Source organism: Aotus nancymaae, unplaced genomic scaffold, assembly GCF_030222135.1.
Source record: "Aotus nancymaae isolate 86718 unplaced genomic scaffold, 86718_ANA_hifiasm-v0.15.2.pri h1tg000076l, whole genome shotgun sequence".
Classification (NCBI taxonomy): domain Eukaryota; kingdom Metazoa; phylum Chordata; class Mammalia; order Primates; family Aotidae; genus Aotus; species Aotus nancymaae.
Genome location: NW_026988491.1, coordinates 20,982,051 through 21,006,794, shown reverse-complemented (window position 1 = coordinate 21,006,794; position 24,744 = coordinate 20,982,051). Strand labels below are relative to the sequence as shown.

Here is a 24,744-nt window from a genome sequence, read left to right as displayed (position 1 = left end):
TTTAAGTGTAGGTTCCTTTCTGCTAGTTCACGAGAAGAACTTCCACAAAGTTACTTTCTGGCTGGGTTTCTTTAGTGCAGTGGCACTCACATGCGCCTGCTTTTTCCCCGGGAGACACATAGCGCTATCTGGAGACGTTCTGGTTGTCACAGTGTGGAGGGCGCTGCTGCTGGCATCTGGTAGGTGGAGGCGGGGATGCTGCTCGGTGTCCTGGCATGCACGGGACAGCCCCACACCACAGAGAAGGACTCCATCCGCCATGTCTGAGGGGCCGGGGTGGAGACCCTGCCTCAGAAGACCTGGTGAGCGTGGCTGTTGCAAAGCCTTTCCTGTGCGGGTGTCTCCTGATTCCCCAGGTACTGAACTTGTAGGGGAGCAAGTCCCCCGCCTGTGAGTGCAGAGGCAGCTCCCATGTGGCCTTGGGCAAGTCACTGGACCTCCAGATCCTCTAAGACCTGGTCTGTAGAGAGGGAAAATGCCACCTGCCCATTCAGACTGCCTGGAGGATCAGGGTGTGGCACTTCGTGGCCTCAGGCCACCTGGGTGCTTGATGGTGGGTGTGTTCCTTCATGAAAGCGGCAGAATCAGAAACTCATTCTGTACCTGAGGACGGGTCACTGTGGTGGCTGCAGGAGTTGGTTTTGTAGATTTTTCTGGTCTTCTAAAATGCCCCCCCTACCTGCCACCTTCCTGGGTCTGTGGCTGTGGTGCTCATGGCCATGCCCAGGGAAGCTCCTCCACACTCACTCTGCTTAGAACGTTTCCCACCCAGGTCCTGCTTGAAAAGTGAGTTTTTGTTGGGCACAGTGTCTTACGCCTGCAATCACAGCACTTTGGGAGGCCGAGGTGGGCAGACCACTTGAACCCAGGATTTCAAGACCAGCCTGGGCAACATAGTGAGATACACAAAATTTTTTAAAAAATTAGCTGGGCAAAAGTGGTGCACCCTGTAGTCCCAGCTACTTGGGAGACTGAGGCAGGAGGATTGCTCAGGCCCGGGAGGTTGAGGCTGCAGTGAGCCTCACACCACCACATTGCAGCCTGGACGACAGAGTGAATCTCTGTTTCAAAAAAAAAAATAGTGTTTTTTGAGTGAAATCATTATGGCCCTAGAGTGCACGGGTGACTGTCTTTTTGTTCTTATTGCAACATAGAGCATTGAGACTAAGAACAGGGAAGCTGGGAAGGAGGCTGCAGGGGAGGCCTTGCAGGCACCCGGGTTCTCCCCAAGCTTGGCTAAAAGTTACTCTTCAGGTTGGCCGAATGTGGTGGCTCACGCTTGTAATCCCAGCACTTTGTGAGGCCGAGGCGGGTGGATTGCCTGAAGTCAGGAGTTCGAGACCAGCCTGGCATGGTGAAACCCTGTCTCTACTAAAAATACAAAAATTAGCTGGATGAGATGGCGGGTGCCTGTAATCCCAGTTACTTGGGAGGCTCAGGCGGGATAATTGGTTGAACTTGGGAGGCGGAGGTTGCAGTGAGCTGAGTGCACTAACCATTGCACTCCAGCCTGGGTTACAGAGTGAGACCCCATCTCAAATAAAATAAAATAAAATAAAATAAAATAAAACCTCTCCAGGTGACCCTGGGGAATTTTTCTCTTGGCTTCTGTCTCTTGAGATGGGAAATTAGAGGGCAGGACTCTGTGGGTCAGAGTGTGTCTTCCTGCTGGAGGAGACCAGGACCCACGCGCTCCAGGCAGATGTGCCGTGTCGACCTGCATACACTTTGCACTTGGGAACATCGGTTCTCAGAAAGCGGCTCATTGGCTCTCTGTGCAGCCCTGTGAGGTGGTCATGCTGGGTGTTCCCACCACGGGGAAAGATGCTTAGGTGGCCAGGAGGACACTTTCTCACTAACCAGGATGGGCAGCACATCTGGACCTGGGAGTTTATTGTCCTTGGAACCTAGAGGCCACAGAGTACAGGAAAGATGGGAGTTCTTTTTTTTTTTTTTTTTAAAGGAGCCTTGCTCTGTTGCCCAGGCTGGAGTGCAGTGGCACAATCTTGGCTCACTGCAACCTCTGTCTCCTGGGTTCAAGCGATCCTCATGCCTCAGCCTCTCGGTAGCCTCCTGGGCTGCGCTTGCTGGCGGTAGGCGAGCAGGGTAGCTGCAGGCTCAGGAACAGGAAGCGCTCGGCTCCTCAGCGGGACTGTCATCCCCCAAGACCAACCCCTGTCCCCAAGAGTGCAGGGGCTTCCTGTGTAGCGCTGGCTTCGGGGACTATGGGTGGGGATCTGCATGTCCCACTGTCATGAGTTTCAGTGAGGCAACAGGATGGACGCCAGCCCTGAGCAGGTGCTGACCACAGCTGCTTCCTGCTGTCACCTAGCTGCTGTCCGTCTGCAGAGCCCTCCCCTGAAATGGAAGTACAGGGCAGGCCCCCTCCCTTGTGCCTCCATTGGCTCTTGACACCCCTCCTCCACACCCCTGTCTGTTGATCCTGTCAGCACTCTGGACATTCCTCCCCACACCCCCATCAGGTGGACACACCCACACACACCCCTATCAGCTGGACACCCCTCTCTCACACCCCCATCAGCTGGACACCCCTCCCCCATACCCCCATCAGCTGGACTCCCCTCCCCCACACTCCCATCAGCTGGACACCCCTCCCCCACACCCTCATTAGCTGGACACCCCTCTCTCACACCCCTATCAGCTGGACACCCCTCCACCACACCCCCATTAGCTGGAAACCCCTCCCCCACACCCCCATTAGCTGGACTCCCCTCCCCCACACCCCATTAGCTGGAAACCCCTCCCCCACACCCCCATTAGCTGGACTCCCCTCCCCCACACCCCCATCAGCTGGACACCCCTCCCCCACACCCTCATTAGCTGGACACCCCTCTCTCACACCCCTATCAGCTGGACACCCCTCCACCACACCCCCATTAGCTGGACACCCCTCCCCTACATTCCTATCAGCTGGACACCCCTCCCCTACACCCCCATCAGCTGGTCTCCCCTCCACCACACCCCCATCAGCTGGTCTCCCCTCCACCACAGCCCCATCAGCTGTCCTCCCCTCTACCACACCCCTATCAGCTGGTCTCCCCTCCACCACACCCCTGTCAACTGGTCTCCCCTCCACCACACCCCTATCAGCTGGACACCCCTCCCCCACACCCCCATCAGCTGGTATCCCCTCCCCCACGCCCCCCACCTGCACCCTGGACTCCCTTCTGCCATGGGGCTCACCATGCTAATTGGCCCCATTTATGTTTTCCACCAGGCAAGGACACCTTGAGGGCAGGGCTGTGGTTTCTCCCTCTTGGCATCCCTACATCTCGGCCTCACACACACATAGGGCCAGCAAACATTTGTTGAATTAATGAGTGATGGCCATTTTAATCAGAGTTTCTTTGAGTTTAGGTTGCAGATTTGAATCTTTAAAAGGATATTATACCAAATAGTTTTTAATTATAAACGAATTGCAGACATCGTCAGCTGCAGTAATTAGTGCGAGAACTGAAATATTCTTTCAGGACCCTTGGGGTACTCTAAGAGGGAAATCCAATTTGTTACTTGTAAGTCATCTCTTAATCATGTCATAGCAGGATATGTGATAGCGTCAGCTCTTCCATCTGTCCAGACACGAGCCAAAGGTGCCATGGGAAGAATTTGGAGCTGCTGTTCTTGAGACCTTGGGTCTGTGGAAGTGGGAGTGAGGGCAGGCCGGTAGGGGGTTGTGGGGGCGGCACCACACACATAGTAGGTGCTCAGTAAACGTGTGACCAGCGGCCTGCAGGGGCCAGAACAGAAACTGTTAGGGGTGGGGGAATATGGCCCTGGAGGCATCTCAGAAGACATTCTTTGTGGACGTGTCCTGATGTGTGACTTTTTTACATTTTTTTGAGACAGAGTCTTGCTCTGTTGCCCAGGCTGGAGTGCAGTGGCACCATCTCCGCATACTGCAGCCTCCACCTCCCGGGTTCAAGCGATGCTCCTGCTGCACCCTCCTGAGTAGCTGGGATTACAGGCACCCACCACCATACCCGCCTAATTTTGGTATTTTTATTAGATAGGGGGTTTTCACCATGTTGGCCAGGCTGGTCTCAAACTCCTGAACTCAGGCGATCTGCCTGCCTTGGCCTCCCAAAGTGCTGGGATTACAGGTGTAAGCCACTGCGTTCGACCTTTATTTTTTTGAAACAGAGTGTCACCCTGTTGCTGAGGCTGGAGTGCAGTGGCATGATCTTGGCTCACTGCAACCTCTGCCTCCCAGGCTCAAGCAATTCTCCTGCCTCAGCCTCCTGAGTAACTGGGATTACAGGCACCCACCACCACGCCCAGCAAATTTTTGTATTTTTAGTAGAGATGGGGTTCCACCATGTTGGCCAGGCTTGTCTCGAACCCCTTGCCTCAAGTGATCTGCCTGCCTTGGCCTCTCAAAGTGCTGGGATTATAGGCGTGAGCCACCCAGCCCTGCCTTGATGCATGACTTTAAAAAGTACCCAATAGGGGCTGGTCATGGTGGCTCACGCCTATAATCCCAGTACTTTGGGAGGCCAAGGCGGGTAGATCTTGAGGTCAGGAGTTCAAGACCAGCCTGGCCAACATGGTAAAACCTTGTCTCTACTAAAAATACAAAAATTAGCTGGGCGTGATGGCATGCGCCTATAATCCCAGCTCCTTGGGAGACTGAGGCAGGAGAATTGCTTGAACTGGGAAGTGGAGGTTGCGGTGAGCTGAGATTGAGCCACTGCACTCCAGCCTGGGCTTCAGAGCAAGACTTTGTCTCAAGAAAAAGAACCTGAAAGATTAGAGCATATCAAGAGCAGATTAGTTTGAACCATGAGAGGTGTCATTGTCAGAGACAAACGTCAGATGCAAGACACGCTGACCCAAACTGGTTCACATTTGCAGAACCTGAGTGTCAACAGTCCCTGCCACACCAGCCCCACAGGCACAGACAGCGCAGGTGTGGATGGAGAGGCGCGTGGAGCCTGCTGGCCACCTGTCTTGGAGATGGGCTTTCGCTCCTCGGCAGTTTGGAGATGCTCAGACACGGGACGTGTGATGAAAGGGGAGGTGTCAGCCAGCCAGATTATATTTTCAGCTTCACTTGCAACGTGCACTTCTCTCCTGGCTCCTCTGTAATGAGCCAGACAGAAGCTGCCTGGCGGCCCCGCGGGCAGCCTCCCGGCACCTGGACTGCCTCCCGTCCAAGCGGAGCTTTGAGTCTTTGCTTGAATCTTCTTACTCTCTGGCTTCAGAATAGGCATCCAGCTCATTAGCTTCAGCGAGAGGGAGTTGGGGAGGGTGAACGGACATGCACAAAGGCCTCGGAAGAGGAACCGGAGCCAATGTTAGGATGGAGGGCTTGTCTTTCAGCAGAACCCAATGTGAGGTGATGGAGGTTTTATTCCAGTCTTTAAACACTGGAAACTAATTTCACCATCTGGAGGTGGCAGGGGAGAGAGGCTTGAAAGAAGTAAATTAAAATACTCAACTGCAGAAAAACACTGAAGCTGCCATACAGAGAAAAGAGAGGAGGCGAACACACACACTTTCCCTGTGAGTGAAACAGCGTGTTCACAGGGAGGGTGGTGTCGTCTTTCTCTCACGTTTCTTCCATGAGAGTTTCTAGTTAATTGTCTAAAACTACCCTTCTAATGTCATGCTGAATCAGTCTCTTGAAATTTAGAACTGGAATTTTCTCAGCAAAGATTTAGCCAGAAAAACGAAATCCCTGCTTTTTTGTTCTCAGCAGTTTCCATGCAAGTTGCAAATTAATAGACGTCTGGGCCAACATTTGATCGCTTTCCCTGAAGAAAATGATTTGCTTGCCATTCACTAAATTGGAGGGAGGGGTCCCTGGAAGTAACAGGGATGATCCCCTTGTTCTTAGAGGGGGCTTTGGTAGTCTTTGGAGTCCTCAGGCAGCAGCCAGACCTCGCAGCACCTGGGTGGGGTCACTGTGAGCACTCGCTCCAGCGTCTCTGATGGCCACAGGGTCTCTGGGGCAGAACAGCAAAGGCACTGGCACCAGGAGGCTCAGATGCCACATCCCTTGCAGGTAAGGGAGCACAAGTGTCAGTTTCACCGAGCACAGAATGTTCCCAGGCTCCCAAGGGCTCCCACACTCCGTCCCGGCTCTCAGACTCACTTGTGTGGAGGAACACCCCAGGCCTTCCGCCCAGAAATCCAGGATTACAGGGCAAGAGAAAGGGAACTGCTGGGCAGAGTGGTTATGATGGTGGGGACGGGACCTCAGACCCATGCCCGGCCAAAACAGATGCTGCAGTGAGGGGGCCAGGGAGCCCTCAAGGTACGTGAGCACAGCTGCCCCTTGCCAGGCTGTCCCGGGCTGCCCCCAGCTCTAACTTGAGGCAGTAACCCACCAGGGGTCAGTGGCTTCACATAGCCTCTCTGTGGTGTTCACATCTCAAAAGAGGTCTCTATGAGGTTATTCTGGAAGGGATTTCAGGACCCCTGATTGGGGACACATTTCAGGGCTGGGAGCAGTGGCTCCTCCAAGTTCCCAGCAGGTGCTGCCCCCTACATTTCTGGGGAGGGCTGGGCCTGAGGCAGCTGCCGCCAGGGGCTGGGTTGGGCTGGGCCAGGGACTCTGTCCCCTGCAGGACCCTCCCAATGGTCTTGCTTGGGACTGAGCAGCTGTGGTTGGCGGGTCCTGTGGACGCCAGGTTTACCGGTGCCTAGTTTGGACCTCAGTCCCGTCCCCACCGTCATAACCACAGTTCCCTTTCTCTTTCCCTGTACCCCTGGATTTCTGGGCGGAAAGCCTGGGGTGTTCCTCCGTACAGGTGAGTCTGAGAGCCGGGGCGGAGTGTGGGAACCCGTGGGAACCCATGGGAGCCTGGGAACGTGCTGTGCTCGGTGAAATTGACACTTGTGCTCCCTTACCTGGAGGCAAGGGATGTGGCATCTGAACCTGCTGGTGCCAGTGCCTTTGTTGTCACACATTTGCTTTTAAATAGGTACAAATTATTGGTATTAGAAAACCTTGCAGCTCCCGATCCTCATTAAGCCTCTGCAGTTAATAATTATTTTCTCTCCTGAAAGTGTTTGTGTGAAACAGCTGAGGAGACACGTGGAGACTGCAGTCCTCACTCTACCTTGGCAGGAAGATCGCCGCGACTTGCACCCTCAACAGACAGCTGTGTGTCCTCGGCACGGTTTCTGAGCCTCTCTGGGCCCCACATCCCTCGTCACTGTGGCAGCGGGATCTGCTCTGCCTCCCAGGGTGCTTGGAGAAGCAATAGCAGATAATGAGAGCAAAGACTTACGTAGCCCTTGCAATCCTCAGGGAACTCCAAGAGGCAGGAAATTCAAACACCCGGTTTTACTGATGAGGAAACTGAAGCACCACATAGAGGTTAAGTGACTTGCCTAAGGTCACAGAGGAAGGGGTAGCAGAGTGGCATTGTCGGGAAAGCGCCTTGAAGGGAACACCTGTGGGCTGCTTTTGGTCCTGCCTCGCTGGGTGTCTAGGGCGCAGTCCGCACAGTTGAGCATGCCCTCTTTATGGAAACATGCTCTTCCCTGACTTTTTTTTTTTTTTTAGACAGAGTTTTGCTCTTGTCACCCAGGCTGGAGTGCAGTGGCGTGATCTCGGCTCACTGCAACCTCCGCCTCCTGGGTTCAAGCGATTCTCCTGCCTCAGCCTCCCGAGTAGCTGGGATTACAGGCACCCACCACCATGCCGGGCTAATTTTGTATTTTTAGTAGAGACGAGGTTTCACCATGTAGGTCAGGCTGCTCTCGAACTTCTGACCTCAAGTTGTCCACCTGCCTTGACCTCCCTAAGTGCTGGGATTACAGGTGTAAGCCATAGTACCTGGCCGTTCTCTTCCCTGACTTCTGTCCCCGGCTCTCCTAGCTCCCACTGACCTCCCTGCCGGCTCATCCCCTCCGCCCTGCCCTCCCCTGTTGAGTTTCCTCAAGTTCAGGCTGAGGCCTCTCCTCCCCTGGCTCTCTGCTTTCTCTCTGTGGTGTCTCCTCTCTCCCAGGGCCCCTGGTACCTCCACCCACACCTCTGTCTTTCCCTGGATCCGGCTTTGAGCACCAGACCTGACATCCAAGAGCCAGGGCATCTTGAAGATGCTTTGTCCCAGTGAGCTACTGCTGTGAAACAGCCAGCCCCAACTCATTGGCATAGGACAGCACCCGTTTGTTCTGTGTGGATTGGCGGCCAGGAACTCGGACAGGGCACAGTGGGCATGGCACAGTACTTGGGGCATCAGCTGGGGATGACTTGAGGGACTAGGGCCAACTCCAATGGCTGGGGGCAGGAGTCATCTAGAGCAGGGGGCAGCAGAGTGCCCCATGGGTCAGATCAGCTCACCGTGTGTTGTCGGTTGTATTGGAACGCAGCCACGCTCGTTCGCTTTCTCGCCCGGGGCTGCCTTTTGTGCCGTAGTGTGCTGTGGTGCAGCCTGTGGAGCCAAGCTCTGACCCACGTGGAAAGAAAATCTACGCAACCCCAGCCCAGCATCTCCTTCAGTCATGTCCCTGCAGCCTGGCCTGGGCTGGCTTAAGGCTGGGCTCAGCTGGGAGCCCCCGCACGGGGCCTTCCCTGCAGCTGGGCTTTGTGCAGCCTGGCAGCTGGGTCCCTAGAGCGGCTTTCCCAGGAGCCCATGGCTGGCGGAGCCAAGCAGAAGCCCAGTGGCCTTTTATGACCCAGCCTCGGGAGCCACACGGCAACACTCTGCCCTCCTCTATGAGTTGAAGCGTCCAAAGCCCACCCAGATTCAAGAGGAAGGGGACCTGGATCTCACCTATGGGTAGGAGGACATCAAAGCATTTATGGTCTTTTTATTTATTTATTTGTTTGTTTTGAGATGGAGTCTCACTCTGTTGCCCAGGCTTGAGTATAGTGGCTCTGTCTTTGCTCACTGTGACCTCCACCTCCCGGATTCAAGCAATTCTCCTGCCTCAGCCTCCTGACTAGCTGGAATTATAGGCATCCACCACCACGCCCAGCTAATTTTTGTATTTTTAGTAGAGACAGGGTTTCATCATGTTGGCCATGCTGGTCTTGACCTCCCGACTTCAGGTGATCCACCTGCCTCGGCCTCCCAAAGGTCTGGGATTACAGGCGTGAGTCACCACCCCTGGCCTGTGGTCATTTTTAAAAACCACCACATCCTTGAAACTCTTCATCTCCACCCCAGACAGATGACGTCGCCTCCCTCCCAAGCGTCCTGTCTCTGGGAACAGAATCCCTCTTCAAGCCAGAAAGCATGACTCTGCCTCTCTCCTCCTAGCGGCCATCCTCCATTCTATGTACTATTTCATTTGAGGAATTAATATTGTTGGTTTGAAGTAGTTGGAATATACTAAATCTGTCTGTCTCTCTCTCTCTCTTTCTCTCTCTCCTTCACACACACACACACACACTATAAAGGACAACAGCTAACACGGGTGTACCATACCCTGCATGGGCACAGAAGCTGCCCTATCCCTGAAGCCCTCTGTGTTGTGCCTTCCCTGGTTCCCTGGTCAGATCCCTCTCCTGCTGCCGAGAGAATTTCAGTGTATTTCCTTTGCTTTTCATTTTGGTTCTCCGGCATGTGCTGGTGACTCTTTGAGTGTCCCAGTGCAGAGTCCTCATCTGCTAGTCCGAAATCCAAAAGCTCTGAAAACCAAAGTGAGTTTCGTGAAAATTCGTTTGGTGGTAAACCCGACTCTAAGCAACATGAGACTCTTGACAGTCTTTTTCCTACTCAGTGTGAGTATTCACGCAGTTTGCTGCAGCAAGACGAGCGTTTGACTGTGGGGAGTGCTGTTACAGGAGACGACGTGTGTACCGTAGTGCCGCTCCAAGTTCCAAAAATTCTAAATTCCAAAACCACCTGGTCCCGAAGGTTTCAGATAAAGGATTCTGGACCAATCTCCTTGAGGTGCGTGTGTCTGGAGTGAATGAACAGGGTCATACTCTCTGCCTCATCACAGCCCGGGTTTTCCACTTAGCGTTCCTGTTGCTGCTCTGAATAGTAGTTTCTTCATTTCCACTCTCGTGTGGGACTCCGTCCTGTGAACATGCCACACATGACCCGTCTCTTCTGCTGTGTGGCATTCTGCTGTGCCTCTCCTGGCACACATCATCAAGGCTTCCCCTGGGGTATGCACCCCGTGTGGAACTGCTGGCCATTGGGTCCGGGAATGTCCCACTCTATCAGGTGGTTCCAGTGGCTTTCAGAGTCCTTCGGCCAATTCAGATGCCCACCAGCAACAAAGACGTGTTCCTCCTCTTCTCACGCTTGCCATCACTTCTGGTGTCTGATTTTTTTTTTTCTTTTGGTGAGAGGGTCTCACTTTATCACCCAGGCTGAGTGCAGTGGTGCAATCTCAGCTGCCTGCAGCCATGACCTCCTGGGCTCAAGCGATCCTCCCATCTCAACCTCCTGAGTAGCTGAGACTACCAGTGCGCACCACCACACCCACTGGCTAATTTTTTACTTTTTGTAGAGGTGGAGTCTTGCTGTGTTACCCAGACTGGTTTTGAACTCCTAGGTGCAAGTGATCCTCCTGCCTGGGCCTCCCAAAGTGTCTGACTTGTTAATTTTTACCCATCAGGTGGGTGTAAAATGGTATCTCATTGTGGTTTCACTTTGTATTTCTTACGAATTGAGGATCACTGATGATGCTGAGCATCTTTTGATTTGTTTTATCATTTTTTTTTTTTGAGGTGGACTCTTGCCCTGTCGCCCAGGCTGGAGTGCAGTGACGTGCTCTCAGCTCACTGCAACTTCTGTCTCTGGGGTTCAAATGATTTTCCTGCCTCAGCCTCCTGAGTAGCTGGGACTACACGCACTCACCACCATATCCAGCTAATTTTTGTATTTTTAGTAGAGATAGGGTTTCACCATGTTGGCCGGACTGGTCTCGAACTCCTGACCTCATGTGATCTGCCCACCTTGGCCTCCCAAAGTGCTGGGATTACAGGTGTGAGCCACCACACCCGGTCCCTATTTGATTTATTCTTAAGAGCTGTATATTTTTGCTGCTACTGAAAATGATATTTTAAAAATTATATTTTCTGAAACTGTATGCCTGGTGTAAGGAAATACATTTGATTTTTCTGTGTTGAACTTCTCTCTAGCTGCCTGGCTAAATGCTCTGTCTATGGTGACAGTTTTTCTGGAGAGTGTTTGGACTTTTCTGTGTTGATGGTATATCATCTGTGAATAATGATATTATATCATCTTTCTTTCGAAACTTATGTCTTTCATTTATTCATTCATTGTATTCTTATGCTGACTTTGGCTTCTGATACAACACGCGACAGAAGTGGTGGTGATGGGCATCCTGTTCAGTACGATATTTGCTGAAGGATTTTTATAGATGCCTTTAATCAACCTAAGGAAGCACCTGCTTCTTTGTTTGCCAAGAGCCTTTATTATGAATGATGGCAGAACTTCGCTGAAACCTTTTCTCTGCTCTTGAGATGTAAATATGCTTTTTTGGGGGTAATTGTAGTGTGTTATGTTAACACATTTTCTGATGTTAAAGTTCTGGGATAAATCCAATTTGGTCTTGATATATTGTCTTTTTAAAATACATTATTAGATTTGTTTACCTTTTTTATTTTTATTTGTGTGTGTGTGTTAGTTTACCTTTTTTGTTAAGAATGTGAGTTGTTGCATTTGCATTCGTGAGGAATTTTCCTTCCTGACAATCCTCATCTGACTCTAGTATCAGGTAACCTCGCAACGTAAGGTGTTAGCTTTCTACTGCCACTGTAACGAATGACAATGGCCACAGCGGCTTGAGACAGCAGGTGTATTCCCTTCCAGTTCTGTAGTGGGAAGTCTTCCTCCTCGCTGGGATACGATCAAGGTGTGGGCTGGCCTGCATTCCTGTTGGGAGGCCCTGGAAGGGAGGCCATTTCCTGGCCTTTGCCAGCTTCTGGAGGCACCCACCTTCCTTGGCTTGTGGCCCTTCCTCCGTCTCCAGGGCCAGCAGCATAGAGTCCCCTGACTTCCTCTGTCCCCAAAGCTTTCTCCCATTCTTCCCCCTCCTCCACTTTTAAGGATCCTGTGGCCACAATGGGCCCATCCAGATCATCCAGGATACTCTCCTGGGTTAAGGTCGCCGGCGAGCCACCATACCTCTGTGCTATGTGGCATAATGCAGGCACAGCTATTGAGACATGGACCTCTTGGGAGGTGAAGGGGAGACATTATTTTGTTTACCACAGATGGCCATGGCCAAGAGTTATAAAAGTCAGCTGGGCGTAGTGGCTCACGCTTATAACCCCAACATTTTGGGAGGGTTTTTGCCATGTCGGCCAGGCTGGCCTGAACTCCTGGCCTCAAGTGATCCACCTGCCTCAGCCTCCCAAAATGCTGGGATTATAGGTGTGAGCCACCACGCCCGGCTGGAATTTTAGTCTTTTATGCAAAGTTTATGAATGAAGAAATTAAGGACAGCCACAAGTGTAAGGCATGTGCCACTTGCCTCTGGACACTGGTTCTCTTATGTTTCAGTCCTAAAAATTGAAATGGAAAAACTTGGTGCTAAATTGGGTCAGAGATATTACAGGAGAGTGTTAGAGCTTGTATTTCCTGTGGTCAGCACTTGTCCTGGCAGGAAGGATCTCCCCGTAACAAGCCAGAGCCCTCCAAGGTACCAGGCTCTTCTTACTTCACAGTACAACGGGCTGGCAGGTTAGAGTTGGTGGAGTTTGAGGAGAGACATTTTCTCTTTGTTGCCAACATCCTGTTGACCAGAAGTGTCACCACGCCGTTTTCCATACTCTGTGAAACAAAATCCATGAGGTCCCTAACTTAGAAGGGAAAAACAGTGTTTGGGTCTTAGTTTTCTTGGTTTTGTGTAATTTATACAAGGGCATACAAGTTGATTTTAAGACGTGGAATTGGGAGGGAGCCTAGATGGGTACGAACTTGGAAAGGTTCCTTGTGGATCCCCATTTCTGCTCATCAAGATGTGGATGTACATTTCTTAAAATTATTACATGCATGGCTGGGCGTGTTGGCTCATGGCTGTAATCTCAGCACTTTGGGAGGCTGAGGTAGGCGGATCACCTGAGGTCGGGAGTTCAAGACCAGCCCAACCAACATGGAGAAACCCTGTCTCTACTAAAAATACAAAATTAGCTGGGCGTGGTGGCACATGCCTGTAATCCCAGCTACTTGGGAGACTGAGGTGCAAGAATTGCTTGAACCTGGGAGGTGGAGGTTGCAGTGAGCCGAGATCGCACCACTGTACACCAACCTGGGTGATAAGAGCCAGACTCAGCCTCAAAAAAAAAAAAAATTATTATTACATGCTGCATCTTTCAGCCTGGAGACTGTGCAAAAACACGAGAGGCGACCACACTTAGATTATGAGAAGCATAATTACTGGCTGATGGGCCCTGAGGCTGTGTGCAGCAGCATGATAGGACAATCTTGCAGTAACACTTTGCCCGTGAAGAGAAGGGGTTTCGATTATGATATGTCCTAGTATCTAGGAATGAACAGTGAAAGAGGAGCAGTTGGCTACTTGATTATAACAGAGTTACAAAGTACCAGCTTTGGAAAAACCTGGTTTTATAGAGCAGATGGAATGAAAGCCTAAACCCAGCATTGCCTACGTAGCCCCCTGGATTGACAGAGCCCAATTGAGACAAACCCCTGGCAACAGGAACTTCAAAGGCGAAAAGGGAAGCAACTTGGGCTTGGATGAGCTGACTCCCTTAGAGCAAAGGAGAGGCAGCCCCCGTTACCAAATACATTTTTGCCCAGGGCTTTCACAATGTGCAGCCTGGCTGGCACCTTCTTGTTTTCATAGCAACCTCACTGTATTTTCACTAACTTATTACTTGAAATGATAATACAGCCTGTTTATTTGCTGTTTCCTCCCAGGCTGTGATATACTTTCGTAGTGTGTTTTTTTTTTGGAGATGGAGTCTCGCTCTGTCGCCAGGCTGGAGTGTAGTGACACCATCTTGGCTCACTTCAACCTCCACCTCCCAGGTTCAAGTGATTCTCCTGCCTCAGCCTCCCAAGTAGCTGGGACTACAGGCATGCACTACCATGCCAGCTAATTTTTGTATTTTTAGTAGAGACGGGGTTTCGCCATGTTGGCCGGGCTGGTCTCAATCTCTTGACCTCATGATCTGCCTGCCTCGGCCTCCCAAAGTGCTGGGATTACAGGCGTGAGCCAGTGTGCCCGGCTCTGGTTTTCAAAATAAATAAGGTTTAATTTTCTCTCCCCTGCACAAAAAAAAGTTCAAATAACCATAAAAAGTTTCAGCTCACCATCCCCTGGATCCCCACATTTCCTGCCCAGAGGCAGCTGTGGTCTCTGGCTCCTTGATGACCTCGTGGGGGATGTGGCTGCAGTGCCGGTTCATCCACCGTGGGAAGCTTTTCCCCAAAGAAGAGGCCTCTGCTTGAGGCGCACCTGGGGTGGCAGGCGCTTCCAGGACAGGGCCCCGACGGTTTTCCCCTGGCAGCCGCTGCCGCCTTTCTGCACAGGAGGGCCTTCGGGCTCAGGGGTAGGAGCGGCTTGACGCAGGTTAGTCCCTGGAGATGAGTCAGCATTTCAGAGGCACTGCCAACAAGCATGGGGGTCAGGACAAACCTGAGTCCAGCAGGTCACTTTGGAGAGGGAGAAGCTCCTAGGATTCACCGGAGCCCCGGGAGTGGCTGTCACTCTGCACCAGCCACAGGTGTGAGCGTGCAGGACTCCGGGCAAGGAGACAGGAAGATGGGGATAGTGGCCCAGGGGCACGCAGAGGGAGGCTGAGGGTCACCGGCTGCTGTGGCTGCTGAGATGGCTGGATGAGGAGCCAGCCAGGGTGCTGGATGGCCACTTTTAGACCTGGACCCTAGAATGTTCCAGACTGGCCCCGATCGCTCCTGCCTCCCTGGGCCTGCGGTGAGCAGCGGCTGGAGAGCCTGAGAGCTCCGAGCGGGGCCTGCTGCAGGGCTGAGTTGGGCTAGTTGCTGTGTTTGCTGAAATGTCTCATCCTCATTGTCCACAGCTCTCTGGGGCTGGCAGTGGCTTGTGGACACATCGGGCTGGGGAACATATGGCTGTCCCTTGGCAGGTGCTCAGAGCTGCATTGTCATGCTGGAAGGCGTCCTTCGGCTCAGAACCAGACGCCCACTTGTTCTTTTACATTTGTCGTTTAATCTTTGCCTTGGGGAACTTGGCCCATTTTTCCAGGATGGGGCAGAGAGATGGCTTTCTGGTTCTGGCAGGGAAGAGCGAGGCTGGAGTGGCTCCCTGTTGGCTCAGCTGGCAGGGGAATGCCGCTGACGGCCCTGTTGGGAGGCACAGAGGCCCGGGCGGCCTGGCGTGCAGCTGGGGTGCTGCTGACGTCCAGTGGGTAGAGGCCAGGGATGCTGCCCAGCGTCCTCCCGGGGCCTGACACCCCACAGAGTTACCCAGCCCCCCGAGAGTCACCAGTGCTACCATGGGGAACCTGCCCCGGAAGCTGAAGGCCCGGGCTGCCTCCTCTTCTTCTCATCTTAAAACAGGCTTGTTGGTCACTCAGCGTCTCCCCAAGGGAGTTCCCAGCACTCCCCAGTGGGGGGTTTCCTGTGGTCAGAGGTTTGGATTCCTGTTCAGCAAACGAATGCCTTCAGATCGTTCTGTGCGGACTTGAGCCAAAGCACAGACAACAGAAGTTCCCTAATAAACTCCGGATGTGTGATCCCCGTCAAAGTCGTGCTGGTGTCTTCACTGCGGCGCGTGGGCCTGTGTGGGCTCCTCCTGTGATATTTAGTTCGTGGTGTAAACAGATGGTGGTGACTTGGTTCTACCCAAGCCACACTCAGCATATTTAAGGTGGGGGAGTTTGGTGTCTCCAGGGTCGGAAGGTGGCTTCCCGCTCTTGCAAGGAGAAGCGGTTCCGCCTCTCGGGACGTCTGTCCGTCTCTGACTTCATTCGACAGCTTGGTTTGAAGGAAATCGTTCTTGAAATGCCTTTTAGACTGGCTTTCTCCTTTTGGACAATCTCACGCCAAAATGAGACAAATTTTTACTAAGAATCAATTCTTTTTTTTATTTGTATTTATTTATTTTTGAGACAGAGTCTTGCTCTGTTGCCTGGTGCCAGGCTGGAGTGCAGTGGCGCGATCTTGGCTCACTGCAACCTCTGCCTCCTGGGTTCAAGCAATTCTCCTGCCTCAGCCTCCCAAGTAGCTGGGACCACATGTGCACGCCACCACGCCCAGCTAATTTTTGTATTTTTTAGTAGAGACAGGGTTTCACCATGGTCTCGATCTCTCTTGACCTTGTGATCCACCCACCTCAGCCTCCCAAAGTGCTGGGATTACAGGCATAAGCCACCGTGCCTGGCCAGAATCAATTCTTAACTCTTGTTTTCTTTTTTTAAAAATTGAGGCACTTTGGGAGGCCGAGGCGGGTGGATCACAAGGTCAAGAGATCAAGACCATCCTGGTCAACATGGTGAAACCCTGTCTCTACTAAAAATACAAAAAAATTAGCTGGGCACGGTGGCGCGTGCCTGTAATCCCAGTACTCAGGAGGCTGAGGCAGGAGAATTGCCTGAACCCAGGAGGCGGAGGTTGCGGTGAGCCGAGATCGCGCCATTGCACTCCAGCCTGGGTAACAAGAGCGAAACTCCGTCTCCAAAAAAAAAAAAAAAAATTGAGGTGAAATTCACAGAAGATAAAATTAGCCATTTTAAAATGAACAGTTCAGTGGCATTTATGACAGTTGCAATGTGCAACTTCTCCCTCTGTGCAGTTCTAGAACATTCTCATCACCTGAGGAAACCCCATGCCCAGTAAGCTTAATCACTTCTGGTCTGTCTTGCCCCTTGCTCTGGCTTCTGTCTCTGTGGAGTCTGGGTGTTTCATATCAGTGAAATCATGATGACATGGCCTTTTGTGTTTGGCTTCTTTCACTTGGCAGAATGTTTGTGAGTTTCATGCACGTTGTAGCCTGGTCAGTACTTCCTGTTTTTTTCTTTTTCTCTTTTCTTTTCTTTTTTGAGCCAGAGTTTCAATCTGTTGCCCAGGCTGGAGTGCAGTGGCGCCATCTCAGCTTACTACAACCTCTGCCTCCCAGGTTCAAGTGATTCTCCTGCCTCTGCCTCCTGAGTGGCTGGGACTACAGGTGTGCACCACCATGCCCGGCTAATTTTGTGTGTTTTGGTAGAGACAGAGTTTCACCATGTTGCTCAGGCTGGTCTCAAACTCCTGAGCTCAGGCAATTCAACCACCTTGGCCTCCCAAAGTGCTGGGATTATAGGCATGAGCCACCACGCCTGGCCTACTTCCTCTTTATGGCTGAATCATATTCCGTTGTATGACTGGAACATACTGTGTTTATGCATTCATACATTGGTGGATGTTTGAGTTTTCACTTTGGGCTATTGTGAACAGTGCTGTGGGGAGCATTTGTGTACAAGTTGTAGGGATGTATTTTTTTGAATTGTGCCTAGGGATAGAATTCTGGGTCATGTGTTAATTCTATGTTGAGCTTTCTGAGGAAGCAATCCTTAACTCTTAAATGAAAGTTCCGTCTCCTGACAGGAATGCATTTGCTCCACGCCTCAGCCCACAGCTGCTTTAGGCTGGGGTTGGGCTGGCCATGTTCGTGTGTGAACACACATTCCTGGGGCACAGTGGGACCTGTTATGATTTCAGCCTTCCAGAAGGTTCCATCAAGCAGTGATGTGAGGAGCTACGTTGGAATAAAATGGGGCAACTCGATAGCATTAAATCCTAAATTCGATTCTAACTTCTGCCTTGGGATACGAGCTTCATTTTATAGGTGAAATCGAGAGATTACATTTCTTAATCAATGTTATCGAAGATCACGTGATTTTACCATAAATAATAAATGTGGGAGTGACATTGAGAAGGAGGTTTTAGGTATCTTCATAGCTTTATTTCTCATTTCTTCCCCCCCCGTTCATTTTTTTTAGTTGCAAGAAATCTTATGAAAGGGTCCATCTTAGCCATTTTTAAGTGTGCAGTTCAGCGGCATTAAATGTATGCATTCACACTGTTGTGCAGCCATCACCACCATCTGCCTCCAGAATGTTCTCATCTTCTCAAACTAGACTGTCCCCATTCAACACCATCTCCCCATGGCCCTCCCCTAGTCCCTGGCACCCACCATTCTACTTGCTGTATTTGTGGGTTTGACTGTTCTCAGGACCTCGCGGAAGTGGAAGCAGACAGTATTTGTCCTTTTGTGACCAGCCTCTTTCGCTCAGCGTGATGTCTTCGGGGCTCCTCTGTGTGGTAGTGTGTGTCGGAGCGTCCTTCCTTTTTGAGGCCTCCTCATTTCTCGGCCACCTGAAGTTGGGTGTTTTCAGTCATAATAATGTGTTGTGTTTATCCTGACCCATCTAATGCTGTCAGTCTCGGGATGTGGTTCTTTTATGCTCTCCTCCATATCTTGTGGCAGAATAATTCTTGTCATTTCTAGGATTTTGTAATTTGGAGGCGAGGAAGGATGTTAGGTGAATAAGTGTGCCTTGGAAACAGCATAATGCAGCAAGATCAAATGGCCTATGTATTTGAATGATTGCATATTTGAAGCTCTAGAAGCTTTTCAGAGGACAATTAACATGCTCTTAATTTGCCCATTGATGGGTTTCCCATTGCCTGCCCCTGCATTTCCATGTGATCCGTGCTTGGCTGTGGGAGGAAGGGCTTTGCTGTTCTTAGCAGATCCCAGCAGCCTCCCCACCAGATTAAGTGACTTGCCTGGGACCTGCAGCTTGGGTTCAGGTGGGGGCCTAAGGGTCAGAGCAGGCATTGGGACCAGACTCTGGGGCGAGTCAGGGTGGGTGCTGGCTGCCTGGGGTGCTTGTCCGAGGCTAAGACTAGGTGGGAGCAACAGGGGAGGACGTGTGAGGGCCCACCTGCAGCAGCCCGAGGGGACAGCAGTGGTGGGATTACAGGGTGTGGACTTGGATTCCAAAGAGGAGAAACCAAGGTGTGGGCGTCCTTGGGGATCAGGAGGGCCTCCCTCCCATCGTTCAGCCAATGGCACAGATGGGGACGAGGAGGAAGAGGAGGCTGGCTCTGCCCTCCCCACCCCAACCCCAGGCAGAGATGTGCCTTTTACCTTGACTACAAGGTCAACATAGGACTTTGTTCCCAAGGCATCGTGAGCAGCACCTGGACTTTTCTACGATGTAGCTTGCTGGAGACGCTCGTGCTGGGATGAGACTCTGCGCTCCTGGGTCCGAGGCTCACTCCTCCTCCCATGGCTTGACATCCTGCCATGTGCAGTGCCCCCAACCCTGAAAGCATGTGTCACCTCTTTCCTGTGAAGTGAACCTGCATTCGTGAGACGCAGGTCCTGGATTGCTGCCTGGAAAGGAGAAAAGCCAGATGCCCTCGGGTTGCGGGAGCAACACATCGCACCTGTTGTCTGGCTCCAATCTGGCCTCTAAAACAAAACAGAACATACCTGGGAGAGAGCGAGGGGCACATGGCCACTTCAGAGCTCCCCGGCTTTGCATGGGAGCCACCAGGAGCCACCAAGCATGGCCCTCCCTGCCTGCTGTGAAGGCCTCGGGAAGGACAGGCACGCAGCCTGTGTCTCTTACCGGCTGGACAGCAAGCAGCGCCCTGTGGATGTGACCACAGCCAGCCGCAGGGGATGGCTCTGGACCCCGGGGGCATCCTGGGCTGCCCCAACCAGGCCTCGAGGGGCATTGGTGATGGGAGAGGGGAGGAGCCCCCCAGGCTGTGGTGCATGGGGAGGTGATGGAGACTCACAGTGAGCCAGTGGGCCCCTGCTTCCCTCCAGCACTGGCTGCGTCTCCAGCTGCCTGTGGCTCCATCTCACTGGGTCATCCTTAAGGCCCTGAGTGGGTCAGAAACTGGCCTTTCCTCCTCCGTGTCCTCAGCAGACCCTCCCATGCCAGGACTAGAGTCCTCTTGGACCGTCCCCTGTGTCCATCGTGTCCACCGTCAGCGGGGACTTGGCCTCAGGTGAATCTGGGCCCTGCCATTCAGCCCGAGTGACCTTACGAGGCACATTCAGCTTCTTTGTGCCTTGGTGTCCTCACCTGTCAAGGGGCCAATGATGGTTCCTTGTGGTGCATGGGTCCTGTCCACCCCTCTGCGGACATCTGTCCTTCAGCCGTCCGCCCCCCGCCCCCCACCCCCCGCCCCACATCAAGAGCCCACGAGGCTGGCGGCAGTCGGAAGTCCACCTACCCCCTGCCTCCATGCCCGTGTCTCCTCACTACTCTGCATTCCTGGGGTTGACTCGTATATCCCCAAGATTCACATCCACCTGGAACATCGGAGTGGGATGTTGTTTGGAAAGAAGGTCTTTGCAGCTGTAAGTGAGGCAAGTGTTGAGATGAGGCCGTGTGGGCTTCCGGTGTCCTGAACAGAAGACAGAGGCATGGCGACGACACGGAGAGGGCCTTGGCCATTTGACGGCAGAGGCAGAGGCCGGAGGGGTGTGTCCAGGAGCCAGCCAGCACCTAGGACTGCTGGTCCCCAGCACTGGGAGAGGGGCCCGGAGCAGACGCTCCCGCAAGCCTCCAGGAGGAATCGGCTCTGCCAACACCTGAATTTCAGACCCCTGGCCTCCAGAACGGAGAGAGTAAATGTCTGCTGTCAGCCACGCAGTGGCGGCCCTTTGCTCTGGCGGCCCCGGGAGCTGATGCCCCCCTCCCCCACTTGCTGACCTTGCTGCTTTTCCTGCGTTTTGCTCCCAGAGGCCTGTCCCCTCCACTTTGTGTGGCAAACTCCATTTTTTCTAGAAAACCCACTCCCGTCTCCTGGGGCCATCCAGTGTGGGCTGAACTGCTCTTCGCCCACAGCGGCCAATCACCTGCCGCTGAGTCTCGGAACTGTGGCACTGTCCCCTGACCCCCGAGGGCTGCCTGCTCTTTGAAGGCCGTGATGTGACCTCTGCCCCCACTGTCCCACGTGTGAGCCCACCATGGGGAACGCGATGGTGGATGATCATTTTCCGACTGCAAAGTCTTTCATGAAAGTCAGGGGGACTGGGCAGGTCCCATCCTCCATGCAGACTCAGAAAGTTCCTCCCCGTGAAGCGGTCCAGGTTTGTGCAGCACCTACCCGAGGGGCCCACAGCCTCACGCTCTGCCATCTGCTCTGTCTCCTTCCCACATCTGAGCCACAATGAGCTGACTCCTCCTGTCCGGGAAAGGAGGGATGGCACTCGACCACTTTTGAGGTGCCTCGGAGCCCTGGGGGGAATGCCTAGAGAGTGGGCAGAGAGCGTGCTGGGGGGGCGCTGTGCCTCCCAAAATCAAGAAGACCTCAGACTGTGAACTTGACCTGTACTCACGCACAGAAATAAAACCGCAGAGGACAGTGTGAGGCAGAAAGGCAGCATCACCTAAAGGTCACAGACCACAGCCCCTGAAAACTGTAGAGATCCCAGACCCAGGGAAGGTTAGAAGCCACCATGGGCAGGGGAGTTGCGTGTGGCATGGGGTCTGGGGACAGGAGAGGACAGTGGGTGGAAATGAAGAAAATCTGCAAAAGAACGAACTTCAGTTAATCATGTGTCAGTACGGCTCCTTCCTTATGACAAATGCTGAGGCTGGGCGCAGGGGCTCACACCTGTGAATCCCAGCACTTTAGGAGGCTGAGGTGGGAGGATCGCTTGAGGCCAGGAATGTGAGACCAGCCAGGGCAACGTCGCAAGACTTCCCCACTGCAAAAAATGAAAAGCAAAAACAGAAACAGAAAACCCAGCCAGGCGTGGTGGCGTGTTCCTGTAGTCCTCGCTTCTCAGGAGGCTGAGGTGGGAGGGTCGCTTGAACCCAGGAGCTCAAGTCTCAAGCTGCAGTGATGGCACCACTGCATTCCAGCCTGGGCGACAGAATGAGCCTGTCTCAAAACAAACAAGCAAAAAACTCCGAAACCTACCATGCTAATGTCATAACATAACTAATAGGGGCCTGGGTGTGAGGTCTCTGGGAACCCTCTGTATTAGTAATTTTTTTGTAAATCTAAAACTGTTTTAAAATTAAGTTTTTTAAGAAACAAAATCAGCAACACAGACAGAACCACTGTCAATAGTGCTGATAGCTCCTGAACTCAGGTAGAAACTTTTTTGTTTTGTGTGAAAGAGTAACTCCTTCCTTTTTTAAAAAAATTTTTTAATTTTTTTGAGATGGAGTCCCACTCTGTCGTCCAGCTGGAGTGCAGTGGTGCCATCTTGGCTCACTGCAACCTCCGCCTCCCAGGTTCAAATGATTCCCCTGCCTCAGTCTCCTGAATAGATGGGATTTCAGGCGCATGCCACCATGCCCAGCTAATTTTTGTATTTTTAGTAGAGACAGGGTTTCACCATGTTGGCCAGGCTGGTCTCGAACTCCTGACCTCAGGTGATCCGCCCACCTCAGCCTCCCAAAGTGCTGGGATTACAGGTGTGAGCTGCCATGCCCAGCCTGTTTCTTGTAACCTGACTTCTTGTTGTCCTGATCTATCTCTGCCAAAAATGGGTTTGGCTGCGTCCTGTTCCATCATGGGGATAAGCCGTGCTAGCTCAGCATCCGGTAGTGGTGACGTTTAGATATGTGTATCTGAAGGCTTAAGCTGCACTTGGTTCAAAATCCAACCCAGACTACTTAAGGAGAAAGTAAATTCACATGGCTAGGTACCCTGGGCAGGCCCATGGTCTAGAAGGAAATTGATGTTAGGATTAATGGTAGGGTGCACATCATGTTCTCCAGCACATTTCACGGTCTTAATATTTAATGCTATTTTCTGTTATGTCATCATTTTGTCCCTGAGTGAAGATGGATGTCCTTAGAATATGGCTCGTTGTTCTGGGTGTTTCTCTGTGCTGTGCCTTCCTGGGCTGCCCAGGAACCTCCTGCCCAGGGCTGGAGCCTCCACCCCACTTGTGGGGGTCAGAGGAGCTCAGGGCACCCCAAGAATGCCTGGGCTTTTAGCTTAAAATCAGTACGACCTTTGCGTTATCAGGCCAGAACAAACACATCCATGTGTGGTTTAAGATAAAAGCATGTTTCATAACAACCGCCACAAGGAAGCAAACAATATCCTATCTGTATTATTGTAATGGACCTTTAAAAAAAAAAAAGTCAAACAGGCACAAAAAAATAGCTCACATGCAAAATAGAGTCTCTTAGGCTGTTTGTGTAAATGTTAGTGTCAGAGTTAAAGTGACACCATACTTCTCTGTCCCCTTTGCCTCTCCCTCCCTCTCTCCCCTCCTCCTCACTCCTCCCCTTTCTTCCACAAATGTTTATCTAGTGGCTTCTGAGTGCCAGGAACTGTTCTAGATGTGACGGGTGCAGCAGGAACAAGACCTACAGGTTCTGGGTTCTCAGGGACTCACAGGGAAAGAAACATATAAACAAATAAGAAAATCAGAGCCCTCGGCTGGGCTCGGTAGCTCATGCCTGTAATCCCAGCACTTTGGGAGGCCAAAGCAGGTAGATCACTTGAGGTCAGGAGTCTGAGACCAGCCTGGCCGACATGGTGAGACCTCATCTCTACTAAAAATACAAAAATTAGCTGGGCATGGTGGCACATGTCTGTAATGCCAGCTACTCAGGAGGCTCAGGCAGGAGAATGGCTTGAACCCAGGAGATGGGGGTTGCAGTGAGCTGAGATCGCATCATTGCACTCCAGCCTGGGCAACAGAATGATACTCAGTCTCAAAAAAAAAAAAAAAAAGAGAGAGCCCTGCTGCCCCTGTGTGAGAACTGAAGTTGGGATGTGGCAGATGGGAGTAAAGGGCTCAGCATGGAAGGTCCTCTAGTAGGGACCCCGGGGTGCAGCCAGTGTCTGAGAAGGAGGGAAGTGCTTCAGTCAGGAGATGTGCAAAGGCCCTGGAGCAGGAAGAGCTGTCACAGGATCACAGGGCCAGATCACGTAGACCATGGGACAGAGGGGTGTGAATTTTATGCTGGGTGCCATTAGGGGCCCCAAAGGAGATGGGTGATGAGGTCACTATTTTAGGAAGACCACTCTGGCTGCCACGTGAGGACAATGTTGGAGGGAAACTGAGGCTGGCAGGCCCCAGGGGTGTTCAGTACATGGCCAAGCAATGCCTATGGGTCATAGGCTATTTTCAAGACTTTTCTTTTCTTTTTTTTTTTTTGAGACGGAGTTTTTGCTCTTGTTACCCAGGCTGCAGTGCAATGGCGCGATCTCGGCTCACCGAAACCTCCGCCTCCTGGGTTCAGGCAATTCTCCTGCCTTAGCCTCCTAAGTAGCTGGGATTACAGGCACGCGCCACCATGCCCAGATAATTTTTTGTATTTTTAGTAGAGACGGGGTTTCACCATGTTGACCAGGATGGTCTCGATCTCTTGAAGGACTTTTCTTTTTTGGAGGAAGAAGGAGTCTCGCTCTGTCCCCCAGGCTGGAGTGGACTGGCACAATCTCGGCTCATTGCAACCTCTGTCTCCTGGGTTCAAGCGATTCTCCTGCCTCAGCTTCCTGAGTAGCTGAGATTACAGGCGTGCACCACCATACCTCGCTAATTTTTGTATTTTTAGTAGAGATGGGGTTTCATCATGTTACCCAGGCTGGTCTCAAACTCCTGACCTCAGGTGATCCACCCACCTCAGCCTCCCAAAGTGCTGGGATTACAGGCAAGAGCCACCGCACCCGGCCAGACCATATTTTTTTAAATCCATTAATCTGTTGGTGGACACAGGTCACATCCATGTTTTAGCTCTTGTGAACAGCACTGCTATGAACATAGGTGTGCTTGAGTCATCCTTTTTTCTTGTTAGAAAAAGTATTGCATTTGTAGAAACCCAAATAGTACATGCTAATTGTAAGAAACCTGAAT

At 52.1% G+C, this 24,744-nt stretch overlaps 1 protein-coding gene across 2 annotated transcripts in view; it reads left to right on the top strand.

Annotated features, from left to right (window-relative positions):
• CELSR1 (cadherin EGF LAG seven-pass G-type receptor 1) overlaps nucleotides 1–24,744 on the top strand; it is a 177,214-nt gene that overhangs the window by 42,470 nt on the left and 110,000 nt on the right. The window lies entirely within an intron of this gene.